The sequence below is a fragment of the Acomys minous genome (assembly GCF_964271855.1).
Source record: "Acomys minous genome assembly, chromosome: 7".
In the NCBI taxonomy this organism is placed as follows: Eukaryota; Metazoa; Chordata; class Mammalia; order Rodentia; family Muridae; genus Acomys; species Acomys minous.
Window position 1 is genome coordinate 69,409,200 of NC_140488.1, and position 19,561 is coordinate 69,428,760.

Here is a 19,561-nt window from a genome sequence, read left to right on the forward strand (position 1 = left end):
CTGCCTAAGGATTTTACTGTCCCTTTGCTTAGGAATTTGTAATAACATCCTGTGTGGTAATTGTCTCTGATTCTTTTCAAGACTCACTATCCTAAGTTCTCATGCTTCTAAACCAAAAACATCATTATAGTCCTAGTAGATGTCAACAAGTAAGACACAATATGTAAATCACAAGTCTTCTAGCTCTGAAATTTTTAAACTGATTATGTGTATGATGTATGTTGAGATAACCCAAGAAAGGTGGTAGATAAGGGGCTATTTGGAAGGTGCTGTTGGTCCACATTTGGGTAAACAACTGAGGCTTTGCTATTTTCTGCATATTTGTCGTTCCCTAAAATCTATGTGTTAAAACCTACTCACCACAATTTTAAAGACTTTGAAATATCAATTCTCAACTTCATATGGAAAAACAAAAATCCCAGAATAGCTAAAACAATCCTGTACGGTAAAAGATCCTCCGGAGGAATCTCCATCCCTGATCTCAAGCTGTACTCTAGAGCAACAGTAAATAAAACAGCATGGTACTGGCATACCAATAAGACAGTTGATCAATAGAATTGAATCAAAGACCCAGAAATAAATCCACACACCTATGGACAGTTGATTTTTGACAAAGATTCCAAATCTTTTCTATGGAAAATAGATAGTATCTTCAACAAATGGTGCTGGTCTAACTGGAGGTCTACATGTAGAAAAATGCAAGTAGATCCATATTTATCACCATGCACAAAATTCAAGTCCAAATGAATTAAAGTCCTCAACATAAAACCAGAGACATTAAATCTGTTAGAAGAAAAAATGAGGAAGACCCTGGAACACATTGGCACAGGAGACAACTTCCTGAATAGAACATCAACAGTACAGGCCTTAAGGTTAACAATCAATAAATGGGACCTCATGAGGCTGAGAAGCTTCTGTAAGGCAGAAGACACTGTCAACAGAACAAAGTGACAGTCCACAGACTGGGAAAAGATATTCACCAACCCTATATCTGACAAAAAGCTAATATCCAAAATATAAAGAGTCCAAGAAATTAAGCACCACCAAAACAAATAACCCAATTAAGAAATGGAGCTCAGAATTAAACAGAGAATTCTCAACAGAGGAATATCAAATGGCTGAGAAACATTTAAAGAATTGCTTAACATCTTTAGTCATCAGAGAAATGCAAATCAAAATGACTCTGAGACTCCATCTTACACCCATCAGAATGGCCAAGATCAAAAACTCAAACAACAGCACACAGGATGTAGAGATAGGGGAACATTCCTTCATTGCTGGTGGGAGTTCAAACTTATACAACCACTTTGGAAATCAATCTGGCACTTTCTCAGAAAACTGGGAATAGAGCTACCTCAAGACCCTGCTATTCCACTCCTTAGAATATATCTAAAAGATGCTCCACCACACAACAAGGACATATGCTCAACCATGATCATAGAAGCCTTATTCATAATAGCCAGAACTTGGAAACAAGCTAGATGTCCCTCAGTCAAAGAATGGATAAAGAAACTGTGATACATTTACACTATGGAATAATGAAAACAAGGAAACACTGAAATTTGTGGGTAAATGGATGGAACTAGAAATGGTCATATTGAGTGAGTTAACCCAGACCCAGAAAGACTCACATGGTATATACTCACTCATAATTGGACACTATCCCAACAGGGATGTCCCCAGAAAGTCTTCACTTACCAAGAGATTGGGATAAATGCGGAGACCTCATATTGTGACTCTAGGTGAGAGAAGTATGGGAGAATGGGGAAATAGAAGGATCCAGAGGATCCTAGAAACATATAAGAAGAACATCATGATAGGCAGATCTGGACCAAGGGCAGTCTGCTCAAACTACTGCACGAACCAAGGACAATACATGCAGCAAACATTGAACCCCTACTCAGATCTAGCCAATGGACAGGAAATTCTCTACAGTTGTGTGGAGAGCAGGGACAGACTCTGCCATAAACTCTGGTGGCCCATATTTGACAACTTCCCCATAGTAGTGAGGCCTGGTGGTACTCAGAGAAAGGTAAGCAGGCTACCAGGATGAGAGTTGATAGATAACCTATGGCCATATAGTGGGGGAGGAGGTCCCCCCATGGTCACAGACCTAGGGGAGGAGAATAGGGTGAAAGCAGGAGGAAGGGAGGAATGGGAGGATACAAGTGAGGGGATAACAATTGAGATGTGATCTGAATAAATCAATTAAATTTTTAAAAAATATAAAAAAGACAATGCAAAAAACCCTACTCACCAATATGATGACACTAAAGGATGGGGGAATGTGGTTAGGAGAAATCCTTATGAATGGAACTGTAAAGTTGTTCTCAGACACATGTGCTGCCCACTCCACCATGTAAACATGTATGAAGAATATAACAAGTATATGCCAGAACAAAAGGGACACCATGGTACCTTATCTTGATATTATTCTTTTTGCATTCTAGTTAATGAGTATAAGCTATTCAGCTTCATGGTGTTTTTATAACACACCAAATAAAGTAAGAAAATAAATGTATTAAATGATCCACAAACTTCTGATTTCTACTGGCTTTCAGGTCACACCCTTTGCTACAAGTCAAGGACGCAATGCAGCAGAAATAGTGTTTGTGATGTCAAAAGATGGCAAAATTATATATAAGGAGCTTTTTTGAGACCCTTTATAGATGAAACAGTGAAATTATTGCAATTTTCAGGGAAAAAATGTCATTCTTTTTAGGTAAATACTGTTGGAATTCTTAGTAGACCTTCCTAGAGACTCAACATGTCATTTTAGCTGGTCCTCTTAAACTAGATATGCTGGACCTTTCAAGCTATAAATTTGTAAATGTATAGCAGTATCCCATTATCAAATTATATATATATATATGCGTGTGTGTGTGTGTGTGTGTATGTGTGTGTATGTATATGTATATATATAATCAAATTCTAACAATTCCAAAAGCACAAGTAACCTGCATGATAGGTAAATCAAAGTCCACAGTCATGACTATTATGATTTAGAAATTCTCTACAGCCCTCTGACTACAGAAGTAAACCCTGGTGTGGTTAGGAAATGGTTCCTTAGGATGTGGAAACACGAACAAAGTTAGACAACTGCAACCTTATAGCCTCTTCTTGAGACCACACTGAAGTTATAGCAAGCTCAATACTCTCAGTGGGAAGAATACTTAAACAAGACCTTGACTATGCATTTTGTTGCAAAGTTAAATCCCAGGAGGCATGATCATATACCAATTCATATACCAGAGATGACAGTTTAAATGGAGGATAAGTGACTCAGAAAGTGTACTATACTGAGGAGGTTTGAGAAACAAATATCTGGCTAGAATATTTTAGTTAATGTAAATATAATTGTAAAATGATTGCACAAACATATAAAACCTGTCTTCTATTAGGAAATGAAATCCAAAACCATGGGATGACAATTCATGTCTATTAGAATAATTCAAATTAAAGTCAGAAATTAGAACTATTAGAGAATGTAGGTAGCAGTTAGTCTTTATCCATTTCTGGTTAGAACATATGTAGTTCTTCTGCTTTGTAAAACAAGTTGAAAGTGCCTCAAGATGTTACACATAGAATTACCAAATGACTCTAGCATTCTATCTCTATCATAACCAAGAGAAATTAAAACTATGAGAATTATAAATTTCATAGATGAATGCTAATAGCAGGGTCACTCATAGGAATAAAAACAGAAGTAAAACCAAAACCCATCAATAAAAGCTGGATGAATAAAATATGATGTCAGGATGGAGACAAAGTATAGTGGCATATAAAAACACTATCGAAAGGATCAGATAAAAATGTACTATATGAAAAAATGTGCTATAGGAACAAGAAGCTGATTTGAACTTTTAAAGCAAAACATTGTAAAGTTTTTATTAATATGTTAAAGAAAAATATCACAGGAACATATTAACTAATGAAGAAAAGGCACTAGACAAAATCCCGTAGTCATTTTAAAATTTCTCAAAACCTAGAAATATTAAGGAACCATCTCAACAAAATCAGTAACAAATAGTGTCATCATTCAAGATACTACCAGAAGTTCCAGCCAGAATAATGAGTCAAAAAAGAAGAAATAAAGTCCAAACAGAAAGCCAAAAAGACATATTATCTATTTTTAAATGACTTTCATAAATATAATAATAAAGCAATCTTCAAAAGAAATCTCATAGACATAACAATGATATATTTATAACAACTTAAAATGCATGCATAATTGTATATAAATCTAACAAAACATATAGAGGAACTATATATTGAAAGCTATAAAGCATTCATTAAAATTACAGGCTTATATAGTGTGTTCATTGATTGGGAGATTATAAAGACTATAGGCTATCCCATCCCAAGTGGTCATTCTTAAACACTTGTATTTACACCCAACACTATATGTGTATATATATATATATATATATATATATATATATATATATATATATATATATAATTAAAGTGATATGTGTATGTATTATGTAATATAAAATATGCAGATTACACATGTAACAATAATAATTATAGATGATAAGGTTTTGAATGAGAAAGACTTTGAGATAGTAGAGTTGGAGAGGGGAGGGGTGGCTGATGTAAATATAGTATACTAATATATGACATCCTCATAAAGTAATAAAAATTGCATTAAAAGTAAAGATGTTGTTCTTGTTAGTTTTGTCAACTTGACACAAACTAGAACCATGTGGAAAAAGAGAACCTCAATTGAGAAAATACAGATTGGTCTGTAGGCAAGTCTGTGGGGGCATTTTCTGGATTACTGATTGATGAAGGAGGCTCCAGTCTACTGTGGGTGGTGTCATCCTTCAGCACGTGGACCTGAATTCTATAGCAAAGCAAGATGAGAAAGCCATGAAGTGCAAGGCAGTAAGCAGCATTTCTTCATAGACTCTGCTTCAATTTCTGCCTCCAGATTTTTTTCTCTGAGTCTCTGCCCTGACTTCCTTCAGTTGAGGAGTGTGACCTGAAATTTTTAGGTTGAAATACACACTTCCTCCCCCAAGGTGTTTTTTATTAGTGTTTTATCATAACAGAGAATCAAATTAGGACAGATGTATACTCTCCCCCTACTGATAATAGGATTCCCAAGCCCAGCAGATATTTTTGTAGAATATGGACTTGCTTATTTAACCCAGATCTAGACAATGGACAGAACATTCCCCACAGTAGAGAGGAGAGTGGGATATTACTTTCTCACGTACTCTGGTGCCTCACCTTTGACCATGTCCCCTGGACGGGGAGACCTGGTGGCAATCAGAGGAAGGACAGCAGGTTACCAAGAAGAGACTTGATACCCTATGAGCATATACAGGGGGAGGTAATTCCCCTCAGGAACAGTCATAGGGGAGGGGAATAAGGGGAAATTGGGAGGGAGGGAAGAATGGGAGGATACAAGGGATGGGATAACCATTGAGATGTAACAAGAATAAATTAATAAAGGAGGAAAAAAATAAATAAATATAAAAAAATTGAATCATCAGGCAAAAAATGTAACAACTAAAATAATTATGAAAAACAACAGTCAAAACAATCACTATATATTTTTTATTTCTTTTACATTTTGAGACAGGGTTTCACTGAGTTAACCAGGTAGCCTTGAACTTGTTTTGTAATCTAGGCAGACCTTGATCTCATATTCTTTGGCTTTATCCTGCTGAGCAGCTGTGATTACAAGATTGCTCAACTCTGTTCAGTTGTGTCTTCCACAGCAATCAGGACAGGATGATATTTTGGACCACTAAGAAAATGGATTAAACAAACTTAGACAAAAAGAATAGAACAACATAAAAAAACATACTTCCATTCTTTTTACAAAAGTGAAAATTTTAATGAATAAAATGAAGCCCTTCAATCAATAATAATTTAAAAATTATGTATCCATAGGTGACTAAAAATAAACTATTGTTACAAAGTATGTAAACTACCCTCAAAGTGTCCCATACTTCAATCTATAAAATATAATGGTATAGGGCTCTTTCCCTGGGGGGACTGCTTTTTTAAAATTTTATTTTATTAATTTATTCATATTACATCTCAGTGGTTATCCTCTCCTTTGTATCCTCCCACTCCTCCCTCCCTCCCATTTTCCCCTTATTCCCCTCCCCTATGACTGTGACTGAGGGGGATTTCCTCCCCCTGTATATGCTCATAGGGTATCAAGTCTATTCTTGGTAACCTGCTGTCCTTCCTCTGAGTGCCACCAGGTCTCCCCCCTCCAGGGGACATGGTCAAATATGGGGCACCAGAGTACGTGGGAAAGTCAGACCCCACTCTCCATGAAGCATGGGAGAATGGCAAAGTAGAAGGATCCAGAGGATCCTAGAAACCTACAAGAAGAAAATTATGATAGGCAGATTTGGGCCCAGGGGTCCTGCTCAAACTATGGCACCAGCCAAGGACAATACAGGCCGTAAACTTCAAACCCCTACCCAGATCTAGCCAATGGGGGGACTGCTTTACCAGGCCATAGGGAAGAGGAAACACTCAGTCCTGACTTCCTTCTTCTAAGGAATAGGGAAAGGAGATGTGGGAGAGGGAGGATGGATGGGGCTGGGAAAGTAAAGATGGATGGGACTACAACCAGGATGTAAACTGAATAAATAAATAAATAAATAACACACACACACACACACACACACACACACACACACACACATATATATATATATATATATCATATCACTGAGGATTGGTGAGGAGATTTCAAATCTGTTAGTAAATTGTTATTAGATATGACACAAAATGATGGTATAGGAACTGAAATGAAATAACTAAATTTCACCTCAGGAAAATTCAAAACAGTTCTATGAAAGAATAGGTCGAGCATTTCTTTAAGTGTTTCTCGGCCATTTGAGTGGAGAGTGGGATATGACTTTTTCACATACTCTGGTGCCTCACATTTGACCATGTCCCCTGGATGGGGAGACCTGGTGGCAATCAGAGGAAGGACAGCAGGTTACCAAGAAGAGACTTGATACCCTATGAGCATATACAGGGGGAGGTAATCCCCCTCAGGAACAGTCATAGGGGAGGGGAATAAGGGGAAATTGGGAGGGAGGGAAGAATGGGAGGATACAAGGGATGGGATAACCATTGAGATGTAACAAGAATAAATTAATAAAAAAAATTTTAAAAAGAATAGGTCAAGAAGCTATAAAGCAAGGCACAGGTTTGAAGAAAAATGCTTGAAAGCTACAAATCTAAAAGAGTTTTGTATTTGATGTATATATAAAGAAACACTCTCAAAGCATGTTAATAAGAAAACAGTGTAGCTAGAAAATAGAGATAGTGGAAATGGTTGAAGAGAGGGAACAGGATAGGAGAGGGAATACTGAGGGAAATGAGGCTGAAGATCAGATGTGGGGAAGAGGGCTGGACGATGGGAGGACAGAATGCTTGCAGAGAGAAGAGAAACCATGGGCAAAAGCAACTCTAACAAGCCAGAGATCTACAACAGGGTCGTCTCTTGGGAGGATATGGGAGTGACTCTAGCTGAGACACCTAGTAGCAGGGGTCATGGAGACTAAAGAGGCCACCCTTTGACCAGACAGTACTCCTAGTGGAGGAAGAGGAAGGGGAGCACCAACCCACCCACAAGAACTTCAACTCAAAATTTACCCTGCCTCCAAGATGTGCAGGGATAAAGAAAGAGCAGAGACAGAAAGAATGTTCAACCAATGCCTGGCCCAACCTGAGGCGAACGCCACGGGAGAGAGCTAACCCTGACACTCTTAATGACACTCGGCTATGCTTGCAGATGGGATCCTAGTATAGCTGCCCTCTGAATGGCTCCACCCAGCAGCTGATGGAAACATATGGGGAATGCAGGGAGCCTTGTGGAAGATTGGACAGGGGGAATGATAGAAGGACCTGGAGGGAACAGGAGCTCCACAAGAAAACCAACAGTTCCAATTAACCTGGGCCCGTTGGCGGGGGTGGAGACTAAAGCATCAACCAAGGACCATGCATGAACTGAACCTAAGCCCCCTACAGATATGTACCCTCATGGGCAGCTCAGTCTTCATGTGGGTTCCCTGGAACCCACTGTCTGTAACAACCCATGTCTGTGACATGGTCTCTGTTGCTTGCTTTTTTATCACTTCCCTCTGGTGGGGCTTCCTTACCAGGACACTGTAAAAAAAAGAGGAAGTGCAACTGGATGTGCTGGGGTGGTTTAGTAGGGGGACTTCCCGTTTCTGGGGTGTAGGGGAGGGGGAATAGGGGGACGATGGAGGAAGGGAGGGAGGGGAGGGACTGGGAGGAGAGGAGGGAGGGGACTACTATTAGGATGTAATGTGAATAAATAAAGAAAACAATTAAAAGAAAATGGAGAAAGGAGATGAACAGGTAGTTTTCTAAAAATCGAACTGTGAAACACACACACACACAAAGGAGGGGGGAGAGGAACATTACTACCAAGGGAAATACAAATTTAAAAGTGCAATATTATACTTGGTAGTGTGTAAGTATATATATATTTGCAACAGCAAATGTTACAAGGAGACAGAGCAAGTGGATAGTCCATACAACATTTCTATTAGGAAAGGTACATATGCCCTGCAAAATGTTTGACAAATTTAGCAAGACTAACAGTATGCATACTACAAACACTACCATAAGAAACTTGTAAATAAATGCTCACGGCTATTTAGCTGTAATATTCTCTCCCCCAAAACACAATGGCAACAACTCAGACATTTCAGTGGATTAATGTAAATATATTAACAGGATTTGTTATATCTCCATGTTTAACAATAAACCTGAACCAGCTATTGATACAGAAAACAAAATATATAGGTTTAAAGAAACTAGCTGAGTGAAAATGGCTCATCTAAAAAAGGTTATATATTATTTAATTCTATTTATATGGTGGTCTCAAAACAAAACATTGATGTGGAAAGCATATGAAAAATTATCAGAGTGCTACAGACTAGAGTGGGCTCTGATATAAAGGTATAACACAAGAGAACTTTTGTTATGATAAAGAATTTTCAAATTGATTGTGATGTTATTTGAACAAGTGTATACATGTGATAAAACACACACATGAGTAGTTTCCAAAACTGTTGAAATATAAATAAGGCCTGCAGTCTAGGTCATTGTATTATATCACTTTCAAGTTTCTGTTTTTGATAATGTACTATAGCTTCTTAAGATCTTATCATTAGGGAAAAACTGGTGAAGTGAACACAAAGAATCTATACTTTATTAATTTCTTGTGAAAATATTTTAAAATGAAATGTTTAATTTTGCTGAGATTCATTAATCTCATTAGTCAGCAAGTGACTAGAAATTGAAAAAAGAGGCTGTGTCTCAGATGTTGCATATATAATATATTTGGAGGCAATCATTGCATGTCCATCCATGCTATTAATTGCAATAAATGTGATAAAAAAAGAAATGGGTTTCTGAATCTCATCCTGAGTGAGGCAACCCAGACCCAGAAAGACAGTCATAGTATGTACTCACATATAAGTGGATGTTAGCCATACAGTACAGGATAACTATATGACAATTCACAAACTCAAAGAAGCTAAATAACAAGGAGGGCCCAAGGGAGGATGCTTGGATCTTGCTCAGAAGGGAAAATAAAATAGGTATCTGGAGTAGATGGATGGAGGGATCTGGGTGGGGAGAGTGGGTAGGGAGTGAAACGGGGAAGGGGATCACGTGTAGGAAAGGGGGGCTGAAGAGGACTGGGAGAGCAAATGAAATTCAGTGGGTGACCCTAGATGAGACTCCTATTAGCTGGGGATATGGAGCCTGAAGTCACTACCTCCTATAGCCAGGTGAAGGTGGCACTTCCAGTAGAGGAATGGGGACAATCCACACATAAACCTTTGACTCAAAATTTCTTCTGCCTGTGAGAAGTGTAGGGATAAAGATGGAGCAGAGATCGAGAGCATGACCAATCAATGACTGGCCCAAGTAACCAATGAGACCCACCCCTAGTGAGAGAGCCAACCCCTAACACTATTCATGAAACTCTCCTTTGCTTGCAGACAGGAGCCTAGCCTAACAGTCTTCTGAGAGGCTTAACTGAGCAGCTGATGGAAAGAGATGCAGAGACCCACAGCCAAACAATAGGCAGAGCTCAGGGAGTCTTGTGGAAGAGTAGGAAAAGGGATTGAGGGAGCTTAGTGGGGTCAAGGACACCACAATATGACTTACAGAGCAAACTAACCTGGGCCCATGAGGGTCACAGAAACTGAAGCACCAACAAATTGGACTGGACCTAAACCTCCTACACATATGTAGCAGATGTACAGCTTGATCGCCATGTGGGTCCCCTGACAACTGGAGAAAAGGCTACCTCTACCTCTCTTGCCTGCTTCTGGATCCCTTTCTCCTAACTGGGCTGCCTTGTCTGGACTCAGTGAGAAAGGATGTGCTTCATCCTGCTACAGCTTGATGTGAAAAGGGGGAAAAAAAGAAAGAAATGGGTTTCTGATTTGCTTCTGTTTATTGTAAATATCACTCTCTGGCTTGAGAAGCTCAATTGCCAAAGCTTCAGAAGCATCTAAGGAAAATCTTGTGGTAATTTTGCAGCTATTGAATTGAATCTTCCCTCAGACCCAGCTCTCAAGTGGATGTTTTATGTTAAGTCAAGCCCAACCATGAGTTCTCTGCCTTGCCCACATAAATGCCTCAGCATCCCTTCAGTGCAAATCCAGTACACATAAGCCATCCAGAAAAGAAACAATTACACACTACTGGTAGGAATGTAAATGAGTATAGTCACTTTTTAAAACAGAATCCAGATTCCTCAAAAACTTAAAATAGAAGTATATGATCCAATAATTCCTATCTTGAGTATATACCCAAATAACTGAAATCGGTACATTGAGATATTGATGCTTTATGTTAATTTCAGGATTATGCATAGTCAAGATATGAAAGCAGTAAGTCTATAAATAGATAATTGAATAAAACTGTGGCATATATACACAAGGAAATACTGGATAATATTGAAATAAAATATTTTATATGCAACAAAATGGGTAAAACTGAGAGACAATTTGCTAAGTGAAATACACCAGGTTAAAAAAAACATACTATATAGGCAGGCATGGTGATGCATGCCTTTAATACCAGCACTCTGGGAGTCAGAAGCAGGTGGACTCCATGAATTTGAGGCCTACAAACCAAGTCCAGGACAGTCAAGGCAACACAGAGAAAGCCTGTCTCAAAACAACAACAACAACAACAAATGTATGTGTGTGTGTATCATTTATATCTGAATTTTTAAACACATTTTATAAAAACAGAGAATAGAAAAATGACTGCCAGAGACTGACGGGCAGGTGAGGGCATGACTGACAGGGATAGAGAAAGAGAAATGGTAATTAAAGTTAAAGTGCCCTTGGTTACTGACATAGGGGAGGGGAATTGGGTGAAAGTGGGAGGGAGGGAGGAACGGGTGGATACAAGGGATGGGATAACAACTGAGATGTAATCTGAATAAATTAATTAAATACAAATTTAAAAAGCAAATAGATTTTAAAAATAAAGTAAAAGTGTACAAAGTTAGCCAAACATGGTTATGTATACCTTTAATTCTAGCACTCAGGAGAAAAGGGAAGGCAGATCTCTGAGTCTGAGGCTAGCCCAGTCTACAGAGCAAGTTCCAGGACAGCCAGGGCTACACAGAGAAAACCTGTCTTGAAAAATTCATACTTTATAAAAGGTATAAAGTTAATAAAGAAAATATTATAATAATGAACTCTATTACATAGTGATCATAGTAAATAACAATATATATGACAAAATTTCTATCAAAAACACCTTTAGTATCTTTACCACAGAAACACAAGTCTGTGATCATAAGATCATACTGTAACTTACAAATATATATAATTTACCAATTAAAATTAAGTTTTAGGAGGAAAATAAATGATTGAAAAGATATGCAAATTACCAAAGTAGATTATGCCACATATTTGTAATAAAGTTTAAGAAGTAAAATTAAAATTCCCAAACATAGAAAAGAAAATTGAACCCCATGATTGACAGTGCTCACTTTTATAGCTACGTTCTGAGGTTATCTAGGCACTCACATGTATTTTTAACTACATTCTTGCTTAATACATAGGCAGGATGTATGAAGTCAGAGAACTTCTCTTTATACTTTACTGTAATGTCTCTCCTTTTGTCTGCCTTATCTCCTTTTCAATTACTTAGTATAATTTCAAAGTGTAGACCTTCCTCACTCGTGAAAAATCTACCAACTGACGTAAAAATTCAGCCTATAAACTCATTAACTGATTTTTCACAAGCTTAACCTTTCACCATGATTAGAATCACTTGTGTTTCAAGAAAGTAGAACTTTGAGAGACCATAAATAACCTCTGGATTAGATTATTCATAATAACATTTCTGGTCAAAAGCAGACAGAAACACTTGCTGGACTGGAGACACATCCAGTTCAGAGTGTTGTCTTTTTTTTTCTTTCTTTCCCAGCCTCAGAATAATGTGCCTAGACAGTTGCCAATTTGTAAGTCTAACTCTAATGCTCTATTATAATTTTATACCACTAGAAATTTCAGACAAGTATTATTTTTCCAATCTTGAGCAATAAGTTTGACCAAGTGGAAAATGTCTCATGCTCTAGTGAATAATTTCTTTCTCAGCCTTCTAGGACACACACATTCACAGCTGCAGAAACTAAGACATCAGCACAGAGTAAGCCAACAGCAACCTCTCCCTTCCCCGAGGGCTTTACAATTCAGCAAACAGCTAGTCCCTACTAAGCTCCAACTTTGTGTTAAAGTCGGCTTCTAAGGACACACGGGTGATTAATTTCCTTCCTCCCTCATCTAGTCTCAGAAGCTGCTTGAATAAGTTGATCTTTCTTTCCATTAAACATCCTGGGTGGAGTAGGGGGAAGGGGAAAGCGGCTGGTGGGGAATACTCCACCCAGAGCTTTTTAAAGTCTACTGAGAGCATCTTTTGTCACAATCCCACTAAAACTGCTTCTAAGAACGGTCTGTCCAAGGAGTACTGCTGATTTCAGCCCTTCTAGAGGGTCCCAGAGCTGTGCAGCTGCTTAGCCTGCCTGAATTTCATATACTGGCCCAAGTATCAGTCACTTTGGAACAACTTTGCTATAGGAAAAAAAAGCTCCACCCATACTTGCGGTCAGAGAGATTAGGCAGAGTTCTCTCAATAGCAGACAGTATGGTGCCGCTTGGCAACCATAATATACACATAGTGCCATCCTGTGAGTCATGCTCATGTAGTCTACAGCTGTTAGTTTCATTTTGTTACTGGGGGAAAAACTAGTAGTACACTAAAGCATTTCTTCTAAAATTTTACAGAAAATAATAAACTACATTTGGGAATATTTTTAAAGGAAAGAATTTACTGTCTTCAACACTCCACTCCAGGGGAAATTAAATATGTACAAAATACACTGATTTGCTCACATCAGGAGAAGGAAGGTTGTTGGTGTAAATAGATTTAATTTATATTTTCCTAATAAATATGTTTCACTTATATTTTACTACAACTTCCAGTCTCATCTAGAATCAAATGTAATTTAACATATTATGGATATTTTTACATATCAAAGTATCAAATTCCATGTGTGAAATTAGCAGACTTTAAAAAGGACACGTTCTTTTAAAACCACAGAAGAAATTCCTTCTAAAAAAGACAGCAAAATGCTTGGAACGTCTTCTGAAAATGCTTCCCATGTTCTCAAATTAAAAATACATCCAAAGAAATGTTCATCGTAAGCTGAGAATCAGCCCCATTGAGACTCGACAGCTGTGCTAGCTTCTAGGGCTTGATAAAAATCCTTTTGTGCTATTTGAAGCCATCACATCCCACCGGAAAATGCATGCATGGAAAATGTCCCAATCTGAGAAAACATGTCAAGTCTCATCTTAAGAACAGATTAAGGCACTTAGATGCGTTTACTACTTGAATGCTGCTTTAATTTGGTTGACACAAACCATGGGTTTAAAACTGTAAGTTTATTTTCTCCCCTTGGCTCACACTAACAAAAAATGCATTTAATGAACCACAATCTCAATTTTAACATAGAATTGTTAGGAGCAATGTTTACTACAAGTCTGGACCCCTGGTTTTTGTCAGTGGCATGTTAAATTGTATAGAAAGGAGCTTTCTATCTAGACAGCCACATTTCCTCTCAGAAAGCATGCAGCAGTTTCAGCGAACATTTTAACCACTTAAACTTATAAATAGATATTACCTCACTGAAGTCTCCATTCTTCATAACAATATATCCCCCCAAAGGTAAGATATTAGCAGACTCAGAATTGAGTTTTCAGTGGAAGCAGCAGAAATTCACACTGTCGTTTTCAATTCACAGAGGCTTTTTAGTTCTATTTTTGAATGTATGAAGAGAAAGCCAAGAACCTTACCCTTTCTACCCAGATATCCTGTAGTGAACTGCAGGCTTGTACAGCTAGAAGAGGAAGTAACGTAGTTTATTCAGCAAAACAGGAAAAAAAACAAAACCGTTTACCTCTAATGGGAGGTAGAACTGTTCGTCGGCATCACTCAGTTGTTTGGGGAAGCATTCGCCTCAGAGGATATTGTGGGCAAAGTAAATTCAAATTTTGGCTTTGATAAATTCAGAGTTTCCATGATTTGTACACTTCTTCAATCAGGAACAGAGTATCTGACTTTAATTTGCCACGTACTACAACGTAGTTTGCCCAGTCACTTCTCAACATTTAAACAGTGAGGTATGTTAAAAAAAAAAAAAACAGCTTAACTGATAGAATTTCATTGTACCATTGAAAAATTGTTATGTATGTAAAATTCTAATCATTTTTTACTGAAAGCAGTAAGTCTCAACTTGTATATTGATCCCCTATTCTCTTTCCATCATATTTTATTACTTACCATGGCTTCTCTCTGCAGCAGTCTTCTGGCGTCTACTTCTTAGAGAAATCCATTTCCAGTCCTAAGTAGGCAGAGGTAGCTAGCTGCTCCACAGCCTGCTAAACTTATAGAAGATACTGTGCTTCCAGATATCATTGCATCCCATGACTCCAATGGCTAATGTTTCCATCTAAAGACACAAAAGGTCATGTGCCTTTGCTATGATACTTTGACAGAGAATGTGTCAAGAATTCACTGAACTTCCTGCTATGCACACGCCCATCTTATTCTATCATCATCTTTCGTCTTCCTTTTTTCCCCCTTTCTATGTGTATGCAGGCATATGTCTGAGTCACATATGACTTTCAGGCTGGCTATATGAGGTCAATATTTCCAAATTAGAATGTAGCTATGTTTTGCCATATTGTCTGTTTTAGAAATTAAAGAATGGTAATAATAACTTATTTGAGAGTTAGGACTAACCTTATTGGCTCACCCAAATGGAATGATTTGAGATCACCAAAAAGACTGTGCTTAGTAAAGTCACCCCAAAAGATGAGGAAATGTGTGATTTGTGGTCTTGAGGCTAAGAATTGTGTCTTCTTATACTTACTTATCTTTAACAATACTAACTTTAACATATTAAGTTCTTGAAACGATATTATAAAGATGTTGTTAGGGTACCTTTAAGCATGACTGGAAAAAGAGTGAAATGCCTAAAAAGCATCACAATTGCTCAGCACGGAGTAATAAATATCTCAAATACAAACTTTGAGGATTTCATAATCTTAGGCTTGGCCCCACTGAAAATGTTAACTAGTAGTCATGTACAGACTTTCATCTAGAAACATCAAGTGAAGAAAAAGCAAAGCTTCAAAACTAAAAGTTCCTCACCACTAATCTTAATTTTACTACTTTAAAGCTTCAATATCTAAGATGCTATGGGGTGCTATGGAAACTTATTTTACTCTGAGCCTTTCCCTTTTCCTTATAGTAGAATTCTATCTTCTCGTATTATAGCAGAAAAAAAAATGGGCACAATATCGCTATGAGGCATGAAGCCTCAAGGAAAAAAGAAGGAATTACTCAGAATAGTAGTTCTGGCAACGCCAGGATTAATATATGGATGCCTTAGATTCTTTCACATTGCTGTGATAAAGTGCCCCAATAAAGAAACTTATGGTAGAAATGGTTTGTTTTGTTTTGCTTTGCTTTGTTTTGTCTTTGCACAGTTCTTTGTGCAATGGCCTAAGGCAAGGAAATTAAAGTCACATAAGTTAGAAGCAACTGGTTATATTATATCCATAATCAGCAAGCAGAAAGCAATGTATGTGTACCTTTTAACCACCCTAAGCAAATTAGACTGCTATCCTTTAATTCAAATGCTCTCAAGGTCTCAGAGAAGAAGAATGCAGCCAGATTCTTAACCAAAATACAGTTCAAATGACACCTAAGCCAGTTCTTGGTAGATCAGAGTCCTTATTCCCTCTTGAAGCCTTATGAACCAGACACATAGTCTTACCTTCAAGTTCCAGGATATAACTAAGAGCAACGGCAATAGCTTTTGTTGTCCTGGGATTATCTCTTGGACTTCATTGACCAACAATCTAAAGGGAAGTTTCCAATGCCTGGCAATTTAGGATTTTATTAGGTAGTCTTTGAAATGAGCATTATCACCCTAAGTAATATAACTTCATTGAAATTGTGTTTGTGTGTGTGTGTGTGTGTGTTAAATAAACATAAAATGCATTTGTATGGTTCTTCAAACATTCTTAGTATTATTTATCCCTTCTTCCCTCCTCCACTGTATTATCCAACCCCTCTTCCCAGTTACAGTTTCTTCCATTTTTGCCTGTTTCTCTCTTCATAGCTTTTCTTTTGTTAGCTTTAAGTCAAGTGAAGACATTGTTGTCCTATTTTAGGGTAATTGCATTTGTATATATGTATGTGTATATTTTAGGAAGATTCTACAGTAGTATGCTTCCACATGACTTTTTCAAAGGGCCATTAGGTCTATTTCCCACTTCATCCAGTAACCTGAGAATTTGATGATTTTGCTTTTCTTAACAACTAAGTAGCATTCCACTCTACATAAATATATGAAAATATCATATATTCATCAGCTGAGCAACATCTAGGCTGCTTCCACTTCCTAGATATCATGAAGAGAATAACAAGGAGCTTGTATTCACAAGCATCTCTACACTAAAATATGAGAGTTCTTTGGGTGTATTCCCAAGAGTGGTATAGCTAGATTTGGGGAGCAGATCTATTCTTAGCATTTGAGGAACCTCCACACTGACTTTTATACTGGTTGCTATGGTTTTTACTCCCACAAGTAGGAAATACATGTTCCTCTTTACCCAAACCCATGTCAGCATTTGTCATCATTTTTTTTTAATCTTAGCCACTCTGGAAGGGGTAAAATGAAATCTCAAAGTAGTTTTAGTTTGCATTTCACTGACAGAAAAAGATGTTGAATTTTTTTTGAAATGTGTCTCTGACATTTGAGTTTCATCTTTTGAGAAGTCTGTTTAGTTTTATGCTACATTATAGCCATTTAATAGTTTTTGACTTCTAGGGGTATTCAGATTAAACACTCATATCTCAAGATTCAAAGCTAACTTATACAAACAAAAGAAAAAATAAGACATTTGGTTTTTGGGATCTGGGTTACCTCACTCAGAATCACTTGTTTTCTTGATATTCAGCTTTTTTTTAGCTTGTTGTATATTCTAGTAACTGCATTTCTGTCAAAGGCATAGCTGGTAAATATTTTTCTCATTCTGTAGGTTGCCTTTTCATTTGAATGACGATGTTCTTCGCTGTACAGAAGCTTTTTAGTTTCCTGGGGCCACATTATTTTTGTTAGGCTTAATGGCTTAGCGTTAATGCCCTGTTAAGAAAGTACTTTCTGGGGGGTGGGGGGACTGGGAGAAGTGACAGGATGGGAGGTTGCCATCAGAATGTATTATATGAGAGAAACCTATATAATGAATTTGACTATTCATAGTTTTTTCTTTACCAGTACACAAAATCTTACCCTGAAGCTTTAGATTCGTTTCGAGTTGAGTTTTGAGAAAGGTGAGAGATGAAGTTTGAGTTTCATTCTTCTACATGTAAGATTTGCATGTGCACCTTATTCTATTCCACTCAACAATATATGAGAGTTTGTCAATACCATCTATTTTCATTGTTATAGCTTTATAATATGACTTGTAATTTGAAGAAAGACATTGAAGAAGACATTAGAAGATAGAAAGATTATGGATGTGTAGAATTAACATTGTGAAATGAGTGTATTATTGAAAATAATTAACACATTCAATGCAATACCCATCAAAATGTCAATTATATTCAATTCCATAAGGTGGCACTCAGAGGAAGGATAGCAGGTTACCAAGAAGAGACTTGATACCCTAGGAACATATACAGGGGGAGGTAGTCCCCCTCAGGAACAGTCATAGGGGAGGGGAATAAGGGGAAAACGGGAGGGAGGGAGGAATGGGAGGATACAAGGGATGGGATAACCATTGAGATGTAACAAGAATAAATTAATAAAAAATTAAAACAGTCAATGGCATTTTTCATAGAAATTGTATAAAATAATCCTTAAAATGAAATAAAGGTGTGTGCACACACACACACACACACACATAGACACAGACACACACACATACACACACACATCTGGATACCCAAAGCAATCTTAACAAAAGGAGTAATATTGGAGGTATCACTGCACATGACTTCAACATATACTATAGAGCCACAGTAGCAAAAATAGCCTGTCACTAGTACAAAAATAGACATGTAGACCAATGGAATACAACAGAGGTCTCAGAAATAAACCCACACAACTATAGCTGCTAGATATTTTTAATTTATAAATTTGTTTTTATTTTTATTTCAAATATTTATTTTATTTTTATTTTTTATTTATTGACTTTACATATAAGTAGTAGCCCTCTTCTTTCTCTCCTCCCTGTTCCACCCTCCCACCCTCTTCCCCATATCGCCACCCTCCTATTTCTCAGAAAAGGAGAGCCCCGCCCCACTACCAACCCACCCAAGCACATCAAGTCCCATCAGTACTGAGTACATCGTCTTCCACGGCTGGCCACTAGACTTTTGACAAAGGCAATTATTTTAACCAGAGTACCACACTAGACAAAAAAAGAGATTGTATTTTTTTCAATTTTGTCAAGAAGTCAATCTCATGTGATGAAACAAAAGGGGCTATTGTAATATTCTGAATATGAATTGATGAGGATTTGGGAGTTATATGGACAGACCATGAAAAACTAACAATGGTGGTTGAGAAATATTCAGTGTTAGCATGTGAGTTGGGTTATTGGAAATTGCTGAACCGTTTTTCTATAAAAGAAAAAGTAGTAAGAACATGTGCTTATGAAGTGGGTATGATGATCACCTAGCAGTGACACAAAGTAGCCAACTTTGTGTTTGTTACTCACATTTTCCCTCAGTAGGATAATCAAAAGTAAATTTGATGTTTTAAGTTGCTCATTCCATGTTCCTACCACAATCATGTTCCACTCTCCCACTAAGTGAGAAAGTTGAAATCTTGATTCCATAAATGGGCTTTCATTGGCTAACAAAACCCTTGAAAGTGTGAGCATATTGTAGATGGGTTTCTATTGTCATATTATTATTCATTTTAAAT

At 37.4% G+C, this 19,561-nt stretch overlaps 1 protein-coding gene across 5 annotated transcripts in view; it reads right to left on the reverse strand.

The window, feature by feature from the left end:
* LOC311602221 (putative P2Y purinoceptor 10) overlaps positions 1-15,093 on the reverse strand; it is a 29,347-nt gene extending 14,254 nt beyond the window's left edge. The window contains exons 1-2 of one of the 5 annotated variants that reach the window (XM_084789974.1): positions 14,899-15,093; positions 14,412-14,455 (exon numbers count right to left, since the gene is read on the reverse strand). The gene's annotated coding sequence lies outside the window, so the exon portion shown is untranslated. Of the gene's footprint in view, positions 1-14,239; positions 14,384-14,411; positions 14,456-14,515; positions 14,719-14,898 lie in introns of those variants that run through there. The other 4 variants (XM_084789972.1, XM_084789970.1, XM_084789971.1 and 1 more) reach the window with 4 other exon arrangements.
* Between the last annotated feature and the right edge of the window lie 4,468 nt (positions 15,094-19,561).